This window comes from Candoia aspera, chromosome 1, assembly GCF_035149785.1.
Source record: "Candoia aspera isolate rCanAsp1 chromosome 1, rCanAsp1.hap2, whole genome shotgun sequence".
NCBI classification, from domain to species: Eukaryota; Metazoa; Chordata; class Lepidosauria; order Squamata; family Boidae; genus Candoia; species Candoia aspera.
Window position 1 is genome coordinate 117,328,405 of NC_086153.1, and position 14,262 is coordinate 117,342,666.

Below are 14,262 nucleotides of genomic sequence, written 5' to 3' on the forward strand. Positions count from 1 at the left end.
GTTGGGTATGTTCACCGCCTTGAGTTATTTATAAAAATAATAAAGAAGGGATAGAAAATAAATAAAAATGAAAAAAATAGCCTGCTCTTTGTTAGAAACTCCATTGTTTCTCCTCTTCCCTCTCCCTTTTTAAATCCAACATCTAATTAAAAATAACATAATATTAAGTGGGAAAATACTGTGGGAAAATTATGCCCATTATTTCCCACAGGTAGATCTGCTTTTTACACTGAATCTGATGTTTCCTTTCTTTACATATTCACACCCGTTCTCCTCACAAAGTAAGGAGAAATACTATGGGAAACAGACTGAAGGAAAAGGAGAGCTGTATGCCACATTTTTTATATCTGTCTGAAATGGGAAAAATGTCTTGGAACATTTGTACAGTATTCTTTCAGAAAGCCCAAAACAGAATCTTTTGAAAGGATTTGTTCTGATTAAACAAATTAAAACATTAAAACAAAATATTCTGACAATGGGATTGGAAGAGGTAGAAAAGTGAGGAGATAACCTTAGATGGTTTCATAAATATCTGCTAATAAGCCAAATTTGTGTGGGATTGTCCAGAGGCTAAAGTTGAGAAATCCTAGGCCTGGCCTATGTCCCAAGTATTTGGCATCCTTCGGCTGATGCAATCTCCTGTACATGTCTGGTGATCACCTTTGGGGTTAATTTATGGCTGTTACTTAGGCAAAAGACTAACAACTCAGACTTCTATTTCTAGCCAATAGACACAAGGTTTCTGCTGTCTCATAACTGTTCTTCTGTGAATTCACTTTTTTCCTTGGGAAAAGAGGGAGGAGAAATACAATCTCTAAGTGATAACAAAGCAAAATGGGACTTTAGATGCACTGCATTGTATTCCTGATTTGACTATAAGTGATCTTGGCTAATGGGAACTATGGATATCCTGGGAAAGATCTAAGACAACAAGCAAAGGTACAATAGTACAAAATCTTTCTTTCTAGGGCTACAATGAGCATATATCACTCACCACCTGGCACTCTCATTTCATTTAGTACCAAAACAGCACCAATAAAACACCAAATAAATGAGCTGAATAAGTGGCCACAGTCAGTATATTAGAAATCTGTAGTAAGTAACTGTTCAAACTGTTGCTGTTTGGTTGCTCTATGCTTCGAATTTTGTTCTAAACCTCCTTGTTAGCTCTCCTAGTCCTTGGTCCCATCACAGATTTGCCCAGATTCTTGCCCAAATGGCAAGAATATGAAATAAGCACATGAAAAAGAATCACATATATAATACTATAATATTTCGTGGCCAAAACTTAGATTATAAGATTATATACTATATGGGTGCTACAATACAGTGTCAGTGTTCCTTGATCTACCATGGAAGTATTGTAAGCATCAAATGGATATTGAAGTAGCCACATATCCAGAGAACAGTTATGTTTCAAAACTACCAACACAGTCCTCTATTTAACAGTGGCTTCTGATAGAAATGCTGTAAAGAATAAGCTTGATTTAAAGATAAAGAACAGTCAGGAGCGTGAGTAGGGGCCTTTGAGTTGTTTGACTACGTCATCTAGCCAAGATTATGAGTGGACACAAGCCACCTAAGACCTTTCCCCACTTGTACTTAACCACAGTTCAAACACACCCTGACAACTTTTTTTGGCTATATCCCCCAGGAAATTGCCTTCATCTGAGCAAGGTATATAAAAACTGTTACAATTCATCACCTATTACAGAGAAAGTGAAGTCAGGTGACCTGTAGTGGATGGGATGAGAGAGATGCTTATTGGCTGGTTCAGGCTGATGTACGCACATCCCCTCTCCTCTGATTCCCAGTCAGTCTTGTCTGTCGTCATTCTGCTGTTGTCTTCCTAAAAAAATTGGACACAGTGGTATGTGAAAACTACTTGCTGAGCTGAAAACAGTGTAACGTGAAATAACATAGCAAGCCAAAACAGTGAAACACTGAAATTATGTGGTGGTATGGATTTGGAGGACTCTGGTATGTGCTTGAGATGGAAGGCTTAGCCACCTTTCAAGTTGCCCAATGTGGGCCTATCACTCTTCTGGAAAGCTGCTATTCCTGCATTCAAATAAAAAATCTCAGCTGTCAGGCTAGTAGAATATAGGGGGATGTGTGATTATGCAGGAGTGAGCCTGCAGACATATCAACTGAGTTCACTCCTTGATCATCTTGTGCCCTTCTATGCTTCATAAACTTGGCATTTACAAGGCAAAAGGGGCAAGATAGGAACTGGCAGCAAATTTCCTGTCAATATGATTTTCTCCTAATTCAAGAATAAGTGGATAGTATTCTAATTCAGTACTGCAGAAAGCCACTATTCAGTCTTACACATGTATACATGCAATCAAGAACAGGGACATTTTATTTATTTATTTATTTATATTTATTTATTTATTATTCAAATTTAAATACCGCCCATCTCCCCCAAAAGAGGGACTCTGGGCGGTTTACAATAAAATCAAGCTCCAAACATAAACATCACAATCATTATAAAATACAATAAATAAATATAAAATCCAAGAAGGTATAAAATCCAAGCTGGTGGGAGGGGCTCTAGGGTGAGAGCCACCCCCTAGAATGGTTATTCACTTTCCCGCCCCAGGCGAGATGGCAGAACCAAGTCTTCAGGGCCTTCCGGAAGGTTGGGAGTGAAGGGGCCTGCCTCACCTCCAGGGGCAAGATGTTCCAGAGGGCGGGGGCCACTGCAGAAAAGGCCCGTTTCCTGGACCCCGCCAGATGAAATTCTCTTACGGATGGGGTCCTCAACATGCCCTCTCTGGATGATCGGGTGGGGCGGGCCAATGTAATGGGGATTATGCAAATCTACATCCTATTTTATCCCCCTTTCTGCCATAGCCACCTGATAAATATTATACTTGAGTTGGTAATGCACTCTATGGATATTATGCCAAAGTTCTTAGCCACCCTGTGAAATTTATATTGGTTTTTGAGACACACTCTTGAAGCATTTATTTGTTTGTTTGTTTGTTTGTTTTTTATTAAGTTTGTCCCTGCCTATCTCCTCCCATTGGGAGACTCTGGGCAATTTACAATAAAATAATAAATTAAAACAGCGAGCATAAAAGATAAATACAATATATAAACATATCATTGATGTCATGAGTACTGATGGCGAGCAGGAGGGGGCCTCTATCCAGGGGGGAAAACGCATGTGTAGTACTGAGGAGTTAAGCAGCCATTCAAAGAGACACAGATCAGGCCCGCCTTAACCTTTGGGGTTTATCTGTCTGGGTTTTCCCACGCTTCTTCAGTTTGTTAGGATTCTGTCTTATGTAGCAGTAATAAACACTAGAGACCTACTCCTCGTCTCAGCATGGTTCCTGACTGTTAGGACAATTACTCCTAATAAATAAATGTAAAACTAAGAATAAAAATAAGAATATTTAACTCCAGAGTGTTAAATGAGCTAGTTATTTCCTTAGAAACATGTCCAACTGGGATAATTATGATTTATCTCAAATAACTAGGTGAAGGATTGTAGCTTGAGGCCTTTTATGGCATTAACTGTTGTACTTGATGTATATTTTAAGAGGTCTGCTTTTGATTGTGTGGTCGAGGGCTTATGAATTGTGGCAAATCTGAGTTTATTCAGTCTTGTTCTCTCTTTTTAATTGCTGGTTTTCTTTGCAGCCAGTTGGAATTTAGGTGATTTTTGTTTTTTGTTCGTTTGTTTGTTTATCCCACTTTGACTCTCTTGAAAAAAAAATCAATATAGAGAATTTAAAAATAAGCAAGACCTGTGTGTGTTGGTGTATAAACCCAACAGATTCTTCTGTAGCAAATGAGTGGAATGGTCCTTATCAAGAAAGCCACAAACTGGGCAAGCATTTAAGTAGCTCTCACTATAATATATGGTCTGCCTTGTCTGCACCAAAAACATCAGGAAATCAGTAAGTACTGGGTTCCCATTATTGTTTGAATATATTCTCACAGATATACACACACACATATAAATATACATATACGCATACACACACACACGTGTGTGTATGTGTGTGTATGCCATAGAATTATATGGGGAGAGAAAAAATGGGACTCATATTTTTAACACTGTGTGTGCTGGAGGAAAAAAATGCCTGCCTGTATTTGCTTTGTTTTCTACGTGTGTTCTCCCCTAACCTTCCGTTTGTATCCCTGTTTTCTTTCTGTAGCTTTTTAAAGCATCGTTTTCTTACGATCTAGATGGCCAGGCAAGGAAATGTCCAAAAATTGGAAGAAACATTTACATGCTATTTAATCAATGTGTCATTGATGACCAGTTTGAAAATATGGATTGTTCTTTGTAGGTTTTTGTGGGCATATCTGTTAAGTTTTCTATGTAGCATGTGTTCCCAAATAAATGTGCATCATCTCTTATGTAGATAAATCCTTTTTAAAATAATAGCAAACAAGCCAGCCGAAGGGGGAGTTCAGTAAATCCACTGCCAGCTTCAAGGAAATTTCACTTTTGAGAAGCAGTAGATGAGCAGTCACATCTGCAATGTGTAGTCACTGCAATGAAAACCCAACTGTATACTCTTCTTGAAGCAAGATAAACTATAGTGCAGACATGCCCTAAATCCTCAAGACCAGTCCAGACAGCCAAACACAACTGCCTCCTGTCTGAGCCCCATTAAAATAAATATGATTCACTCATGAGTGAATGAGTAACATGGGAGGAGAAATGTTGATTCAGTGCAGACTCTTGCTATACAAGGAACATGGCCTGGTGAACTTTCCTCCCATGCTATTTGCTGATGGCTGAAAATGGCAAACATAGTCGATGGATTTATGGCATTCTAATTTCAATTTCTATTGTATGTAAAAGCAACATCATATGCTGCTTAGTCCCTTATGGTTCTAATTTTTGCATTACTGCATAGTAACCCTCTGACCTTGTAATGGTTATATTACTTACAGCCTGGGTGCAAAGCTTGGAGCAGTGGGCATTCAAAGGATAAGAGCTGGGTCTTAATAACAGAGCAGGGGCCTGCTGCCTGGCCATAAGCCTACCATTCTGACAGCCAGCCAGCTAGGAGCAGCATCACCAAATTCTGCAATGCATCAAAGAAGTCCCTAGTCATATAGGAAAATGGCCTGTGCAGACCCCTCTTTAATGTATTTTTTAAATTTCCATAATATTAAACATATAAATTAAGACTGACATCCAAATTGGACATTCAGGGCAGAACTGACTCTACAGCTAGAACTTTGCTTATCATTTCCTGCCACCAAAGAAAGGAGGCAATGGAAAAAGAGTTGATAGTGCCCCGTTTCTTAGATGTTAGGGGGCTGAATCCCAAAGGTACCATTTCTCCATGGTGGCTCCAGATCTGTGGAATGACCTCTTTCTGGAAGGTCATCAAGTAAGTAAGTAAGTAAGTAAGTAAGTAATGTTTATTCGGTCAATGACCAGCAACGAAGGTCATCAAGGATGCACTAATCTGAACTTCAATTCAATGTGGAGGTTTTATTGTTTTCTACTAATTATTTTTCAATTATATTATGATATATATTGTTATTGTATTGTTTTATCAATTTTTGGTTGTGTACATCACCTAGTACAGCTAGTGCCCTAGTTCAGGAAGTAAATAAATCCAATCACTCATTCACACAATCAATCAATCAAATTTTAAACATGCATGATGGCAAGAACCATGCAATGTGAAGGTATTATAAATTAAACAAACAAACAAACAAATATCTGAAGAGCAGAGTACAGATGGGCACAGTACTGCTTAAAAAAAAAAGGCAAAGTAATTTCTACCCATGCATGCCACTGGAGCTTTTAACAAGCAGTAATAAAGACAAAAGGCATTATCTTTTTTTTCCCTTCAATTTTGGGTGAGTCCAAGAGCTGTGGTATTCAGGGTGATGAGGCAATGATATCATGCAAAGGAATAGGGTCTAGATTTCCTGACAAATGTGGGCAGTGCAACTTGCAGGGGACCCTGGGAGGGTCACAATAAAAGGGATTTATAAGCCTCCTGTGGCCTACAGGCCATCAGTTACCCTCTCCAGATATTACTCAATTTATGAGCCTTGAGGAGAAGGGAAGGCCAAAAAGATGCTGTGGCCATGGAACTCACTACTCATTCCTAAAATAACCAGCAATGGCCCAAGGCAATTTTCCTGATTTGTATTTTCTAATATATTTTGATTTTAAGTGATAAATGCCTTGGCAGAAAGACAATATATATAAATACAGTACATGAAATAGTGTCTCTTAAGGCTGTAAGCTACAGGCAATCAGTCACTTAATTATTATTATTGATCAAAATATTCATTTAGAATATTTTTCATTGACTAAAATATATTTTCAATTAATTGGGCAGTCTTTTTTTAAAAAAATACATTTTGATACAGAAATTATGAGTGATACAGCATCTTAGAAGAATTTTAGCTAATCTCTCACAGAGATAAGGTAGTGCTCCTCCTGAAGCTCCCCATGGTGACATAACAATGCATTGCTTAAAAAAAGTTTTTTTCAGACCATAATATTGTATTCCTGTGTAAATCTAGTACATCAGATAATTGACTGATCATCTAGAATGTATGAAGAATTGCCTACTTGATAACTGAATGGAAGTCCAACTAATTGGCACCAGTAACCTCTTCTCCTCCTCCTCCATATAACTTGAAGGCAGGAGTTTTGGCTAATAAAATCTCTTGAATTTTTGCTGCAAGAATTCAACACTTTGATAATATTTTATGAAAAATACTTATAATAGGTTGCTATAATATTGTTTTTATAGTAAATTTTATTAGGTTTCAAGAGAAGAATAAAAACCAGAAGAAACCAAAAAACTACAAAGAAAAAAACCAAAAAAGTGCAGAAACACAAGAGAAAAAATTTTGAAATTTACAAAAAGATGTGGCTTCCAACTTTTAACAGCAAGGTTATACAAAATTTCCATAATCAATCTCTTACTGTATATTAAACCAAAATACCACATTATTTCTATAAGTCATTCCACTTTAACACATCATAAAAATCACTAAGTACAGTTACTCCCCCCCTTATATTAAAACAAAGAAAAAAAAAGTTCATATAAACCTCCTAAACACCTTTCTCCCCTCCAAAAGATAACACACATTTAATTATTCCCTTCCTACCACTATTCTATAGATTTCTGTCTACTATAATAAGAATCAAAGTAAAAAGTGCATAAGTTGTCTGCTATTTTACTTAATAGTACAACAGTCTTAATCATTTTAATCTTAATAAAGCCAAAAAACAAAGACAATACAAAACAGTTGTCATGAGTACTGATGGCGAGCAGGAGGGGGCCTCTATCCAGGGTGGAAAACGCATGCGTAGTACTGAGGAATTAAGCAGCCATTCAAAGAGACACAGATCAGACCCGCCTTAGCCTTTGGGGTTTATATGTCTGGGTTTTTCCCACGCTTCTTCAGTTTGTTAGGATTCTGTCTTACGTAGCAGTAATAAACACTAGAGACCTACTCCTCGTCTCAGCGTGATTTCTGACTGTTAGGACAACAGTAGTTCCATATCTTTAAAAGGGAATAACATCAATCAAATCCTTAAAGCAAACCAGATAAACATTCTTTAACCCTAATACAACAGTTTTAATAGTTTTAATCTTAATAAACCCAAAAAACAAAGCCAATTCAAAACAGTAAATCCAAATCTTTAAAAGGGAATAGCATCAATCAGATCCTTAAAGCAAACCAAATAAACATTCTTTAATCCTAGTACAACAGTTTTAATAATTTTAATCTTAATAAACCCAAAAAACAAAGCCAATTCAAAACAGTAAATCCAAATCTTTAAAGGCAAATAGCATCAATCAAATCCTTAAAGCAAACCAGATGAACATTCTTCAACCCTTATCCCACTTCAAAATAAACCAGAGCGTTTACATATCCCCACAATGCACAGAGCTTTCCTCTTGAAAGAATCAAACAGCCCAACTGCCCCCCTCAAAGATTCCAGGTTCTTTTCATGGCATTTCACCAGGAGATCAATTTTACTTAGGGAGATCACTCTCTCCCTTAGATTTCTCCAACTCCATTATCCAATCTTCAGCCAGCATCTTGATAAAAATCCCAATCTCAGTCTTAAAAAAAACCTTTTCTATCGCTCTTAAATTCCTCAATTTCATCCACCAGATTTCCAACCTGATGGCACATTTTAGATCTCATATTTTCTACAATGTCCTGGTTATCTTGCATAAAAGTTTGATAAAAGTCAGAAGAAAGCTGTTTAAAATCCTGGTGAAGGTCAGAAAAAATCTATTTGAAATCCTCCATGTCTCAGACAGTAGATTATGGTGCCCCCTAGGAGCTTAACCAGTGAAAGTGAGAGTGAGATAGCAGACTGTTCTCAAGGGAAAGTAAAAACAGAAAGCTAAAGGTTCAAATCAGCCAATTCAACGTGTAGGAAAATGCTAATATCTTTAAATTTAATACAAATATAATAACAAGAAGACAATTGTTTACTCTCAATCTTTGGGATTTCCTTTGGAAGGAAAACGAAATCCAAAACTTAAAAGATTTTTTTTAAAAAAGGTAATCCCCAAAATAACATTAAGCACCAAGAGAACCAGCTTCTCCTTGCTGTAGAAAGCCATTTCCACCAGAAGCCTAGGTTGCTATCATATTGTTGAGAGGTGTAGTGGTTAAGGCACTGGGCTAAAAACCAGGAGACCATGAGTTTTAGTCCCGCCTTAAGCATGAAAGCCTGTTGGGTGACCTTGGGCCAGTCACTCTCTCTTAGCCCTAGGAAGGAGGCAATGGCAAATCACTTTCGAAAAAACTTGCCAAGAAAACCTCAGGAACTTGTCTAGGCAGTCTCCAAGAACTGGACATGATTGAACAGATTAAAAAAAAAACATATTGTAGTGACTGTATGCCCAAACTAATACTATATCCATACATAGATGTCCATTCCTAACCATGATGATATCAAAATGACAAAACGTGCATCATGACACACCTGCATCCAAGCCATCACACTTGTATTGCAACATCACACACAAGTACATAAGAGCTGAAGTTTGCTTCATGAAGTTACAGTTCATCACTTCCCCTCCCTCTCTAGAGGAGCCTATGCATCCAAGAAAAATTTTCACTGACTGACTACAAACAATAGAGCTCCCAGTGCTTGAAATGATTATTATTAAATAAATATTGGGGGAGGGGGCATGATCCAGCTGCTGAATTTAGAAGTGGAGCCCAAGATAAAATATACTGTTTTATGGGAAGAGGGACTTTCTTTTCAGTTGTAGCAATTTCTACCAGCAGTCAGCAGAATACTTTGGAAATTAACACCCTAGCAGACCTGTTTGGTGGTTAGAATTCCTACTTAGATGGCTACAAACTGTCTAATAGCCTACATCATAGCTTAAAAGATAATTCACAAACTTTTAATAATAATTTTAAAAGCCAGAAAGTTCTAGCAGCTGATTTCATTCTGTCTTTTCTGCTTGTTTGACAGCATTGCAAAACACCCTGGCACAGCAGAGGAATCAACAGGCCCTCTTTGAAATTTCCTGGTACCATGTGAGCTTTGTGATTTCTCAAGAAATCACATTTCTAGTTTACACAAGCACTATGGAGAAGAACAAATTTGAGTTGTGTGTGTGAGAGTTGCTCCTTTTCACTGAAGCAGCACCATTCTAAGTCCACAAAAAGCTGGGCTGTTGAGTGCTTGGATGACATACTTGGGAAAATCAAAAAGAAAATGAAATGAGTTTTTGACATGTATGAATTATTCTTACAATTGTATAATTAAGTACAAGTGGAACCTGCAAGAAATTATTCCTATCAGTGTGTTCCAGTCTAGATTTCTATGTGCTATATAAACTTTCCAAGATACTCCATTGTTTTTCCCAGACTTTACAACAGGCCATCAGCATTCAGTAGCCATTAAGCATCTTTAACCCTCTCTGACATTTCCCCTTCTTTTAAGACTGGCACTATTTTGATTATATAACAATCAGTTCTCAAGTCTGACAGATGATAATAACCAAAGAAATAGTCACACAACTGCTCTTAAAATTTCCCAGGATTTTTTTTTGGGGGGGGGGCAGAGAAGATAACTGTAAGATTTTACAAAAATTACTTTCTTCGATCCCACTGAGAGCATCTGGCAGCTTTCCCATCAAATTTGTTGAAATGAAGGGAGGTCCCATGACCTGTAGTTGTAGCTGAGTATGTTCACACAGAAGTGAGTATTTCTCTTGATCAGATATACTTTTTCTATAGCTAATCATCAGTTATGGAGAAAGAGGACACTGATGTCCTACATAAACGATTCCCAAATGCATCTGTTGGGAACTATACAAAACAACTATACAAACTAAATAGGCCTTTAGTCTACCAAGTTCCTTCTGTTATAACCTCACTTGCTGTATGAAGCTATGTAACTTAAAATAATTAAACGTCATTTATTTATTTATTTATTCATTCATTTATTTATTCATTTATCAAACTTTATCATAATGATGCCTGGCTGCAGATTTTCCTATACTTTATAAGCCATCACAGATGTTTTCCAAAGTCCAAATTGCAGTAGAACTTATTTATGCACTCTGTTTGCCTTTTAGTTATTCTAGTCCTCATTATTCATATTCATTGCTACTCACTTAACCTTTTGACTCCAATTCCTTGTTTTGAATGATGCACATATAGAGCCTTTGTTCTTTCTGACATGTCTTATAATTTTTATCTGTTGTCTATTTTCCCAGCCATTAGAGGAATCCAAGCACTTGGTATCTAATTTGTTTACATTCTTTGTTTACTTTGTTTTAATGTTCTTCTTTCAACTCTCTCTTTAAGTTGTTATTTCCCCTTGTTTCCTGCCTTTTGCTTTTCATCCAAATGTCTTTGTAGGATACGGTAGATATAATGGTGCTTGTGAAATCATGTAGTCTACAAAGAATCTTGGGGTGAACAGCAATGTATGTTATATAGATACATTTCCAGATACAGCAATAATGATAGTGAAAGTGAGAGACAGAGATGAGATGGAGATAAGATGATTACTTATTTTTGTCATTTCATATAAAGGAATTAAAAAAAAAAACCCTAAGTCAAATATTAGCTCCCGAAGCTGGTTTTTATATGACTGTAGGTGCATTGGTCCAAACTCTGGATGAAGTAGTTTCTGGGACTTTTCTAAAATTGTCTATTGTCATGTGACTATAGGATTACATATACTTTATTTTCTGTTTGGTTATGACAATTGTTCATACATGTCAATCCCCTGAAAACCCTTCCAGCAGTGCTCATTGACAGAGGCTCCCCAGTCTTCTGGTTTTGCTGACACTGTCAAACATTCCAGCGCAAAGTCCAAACAGAATATAACATAACTTATGGCATATCAAGCACATGCCTTCTTGCTGTTTCTAGCCAGCCTCCAGACCCCTGTATGCACAACTTATGATTTGCCACGCCAGCCATAGCCCACGAACCATGTTCTGTACCTCTCTTGATGCTATAGTAAATATGGTGGATTAGGGAGTCCCTGGTGGATGTTTTCAGATTGGCAAATCACAGTTTGTTATGGAAACGTTATGCTAATTCTATTACAGTGACATGAGAATGAGCAGCATTAACTGGACATTGATGATTGAGAAATTCTTAACCTAATTCTGTATAATCTCCAGGAAATCTTCTCCTACCAGTAGTTAGCATTGAATTGGAAAATGGAGTAAGCGCCATAATTTTGTTTCCAAATCTTTAAGAGCTAGCTTCTTGAGGATAAGCATTCTAGATGGACCACTGCTGGCACACTCCCCTTCGGAGCAACATTGCTAGATTGCACATTCCCCTACTCCCAAAGTAATTGACTAGAGTTGGCAGGAACCATTCAACACATAATGTCAACACATAGGAAATGGTCCCTTAGGAGAACTTAACAATGGAGTAGTGTTGTCAGTGGCAATGACTTATCTAATCTACATTTTAGCTTCATCCCATAGCACTTTCTAGATTTTAAAAAACAGGATGCTATAGAATTCCCTTTGGCAGGTGGAAAAGTGCTATTTACTGTAAATGTACACAAAATAGAAAATGAGCATGGATGGAAACAAGACTTTCATAGCAAAAGCAACTTTTGGCTCCTAGTCACACAGGGGTTAATGTGGTTAAGGTGCAAGTATGGTGTGGGGCTGAACTTGGACTGGGAAGACCCAGGTTCAGGTCCACCCTTAGCCATGGAAATTTACTGGATGACTTTGGGCTAGTTGCTCTCTCTCGGCCGAACCTACCTCACAGGATGGCTGTTGTGGGGATAAAAGGAAGAGAGATCCCCGTGTAAGACGCCTTGAGCTCCTGGAGGAAAAACATTATGAAAATCTAACATAGAAATAAATCTCCATTTTTCAGGGCCTAATACAGCGCCACCCCCCCCCACCAGCCAATCATATCCTTTTACTGGTTATTGGGTGGGGAGGGTGAAGTTGTTTTGAGGTGACAGGTGTAAAACATGGGCCTGTAATAAAGTTGGACATTTATAGTGCTTTCAACAACCAGAATATTTTCTAAATCTATCCAGGTTTTACAGAAGAGTAACCCTTCCTTCCTTCCTTCCTTCCTTCCTTCCTTCCTTCCTTCCATTTTTTTTCCTTTTTCTTTTTGTTCCCAGGAGGCAGAATCTAGGAACTCTGGCTGATCTCAAAAAAAGCTACACAGGGTCAAACATGGTTAAGACTCATATTTGAGAATAAGGGAAATCCCAGGACTATAGACTAAACTGGGGAATTAAGGGGGAAAAGTCTTGGAAGATGGCAATCTGAAAGCACTTCTTTATCTTGCCAGAAAATTACAGAAACTGCTTAGTCCATGAAAATTGAGCTCAATTTGACAGAGATTTACCTTTCTTCCCATGCTTACCTGCCAATACGCCCCTCCACACTGAACAAAGTGTAGAGGGGCATATTGTATACAGAATATAAACATGCCACACTGCAACATTTTGTTGCTGTGCCATTTTGGTCCTAGAATTTGTTTGTCATCATATATCATCCCTTTTCAAAAAAAAGAAAAAAACCCTTTGAGTGCTATTCATCTTGGAAATGTCATGTCTGTCAATCATATTTAAAGGGTATGTACATGCAATTTATTAATACTGTATGTAAATTGTGAGTCCGGTGATACTGTTTTTAAGATGAACTCATGAACTGCTGATCTAGCCTCCGCATCAAGAGACAGAGGTACCATCATCCTCAGAGTCTGTTTTCTTACTGGAAAATGACCAAACTACACTTGGACATTGCTCGGCTGCTCTAGATAAGAAATACTGAAGTAGCAGTAATAAATTAATGGCCATGCAAGATGAAACTCCAGTTGCTCAGACGGCTGTCTCCACATAATCTGTATTTTATACAAAAGGAGAAAGAACTCTATGGAATCTCAGCTGTGACCGGAGAAAAACTGCCAACACAGTGTGATAAGGAAAGTCTAATGTGCGTATTAATCAAGTTTATAGCTCCTCATTTGCTGATATATTAGCTTAAACTCCCTTTACTTTTTTAAAAAAAAAATCTAGTAGATACATTTAATAGGAATCCTATTGTTGTTCTGAGCTTGGATTAATTAAAACAAATTGACAGAGATGGTTTTTACAATAAATCATATGTAAAATGATTTTATATTATAGGACATATAATATAGTAATTATATTATAGAATATAACACTTTATGAATGCTTGAAATAGTTAACTCTTTGATATATTGAATTTTTACCTTGGATCCTATTAATATATTCAAATTCCAATATATTAGAGAACTTTGCAAAGAATAACTTCAAGTTGACAATACTGCAGTTTAATTACTTAATGCACATATCTATCCAAGTATTTTAGAAATGTAGATTGTACCCAGTCACCTAGAATTTATTTGCTTATATTTGTAGGAATTAAATGCTTAATTCTCTAGATGGACAAAATTTATAATGCAACAACCTTTTTCATTGTTTATACATGTCCAATTTATCAGGGCTTGATCTTGATTGACTGATTAAAATAATGTATATGGCTCTGAAAAATCATATACATAAGAGAGAAGATAGATGATAAATAGATAGGAAGACAGGTGATAAAAAGGTAGGTAGGTAGGTAGATAGTTGATATGTTAAAGCAGTACTCAGTTTAATGAGCGCCTGGAGTATTTCAATTCTCCAGTTTGCAATGGTTACTTCTAATTTTTGCTTGTAAAACAAAAACAGTTACATAGATCTCGCAATGCACATTGTTCTTAACAACTTGAGAGCAATCACTTTAAATCATATTC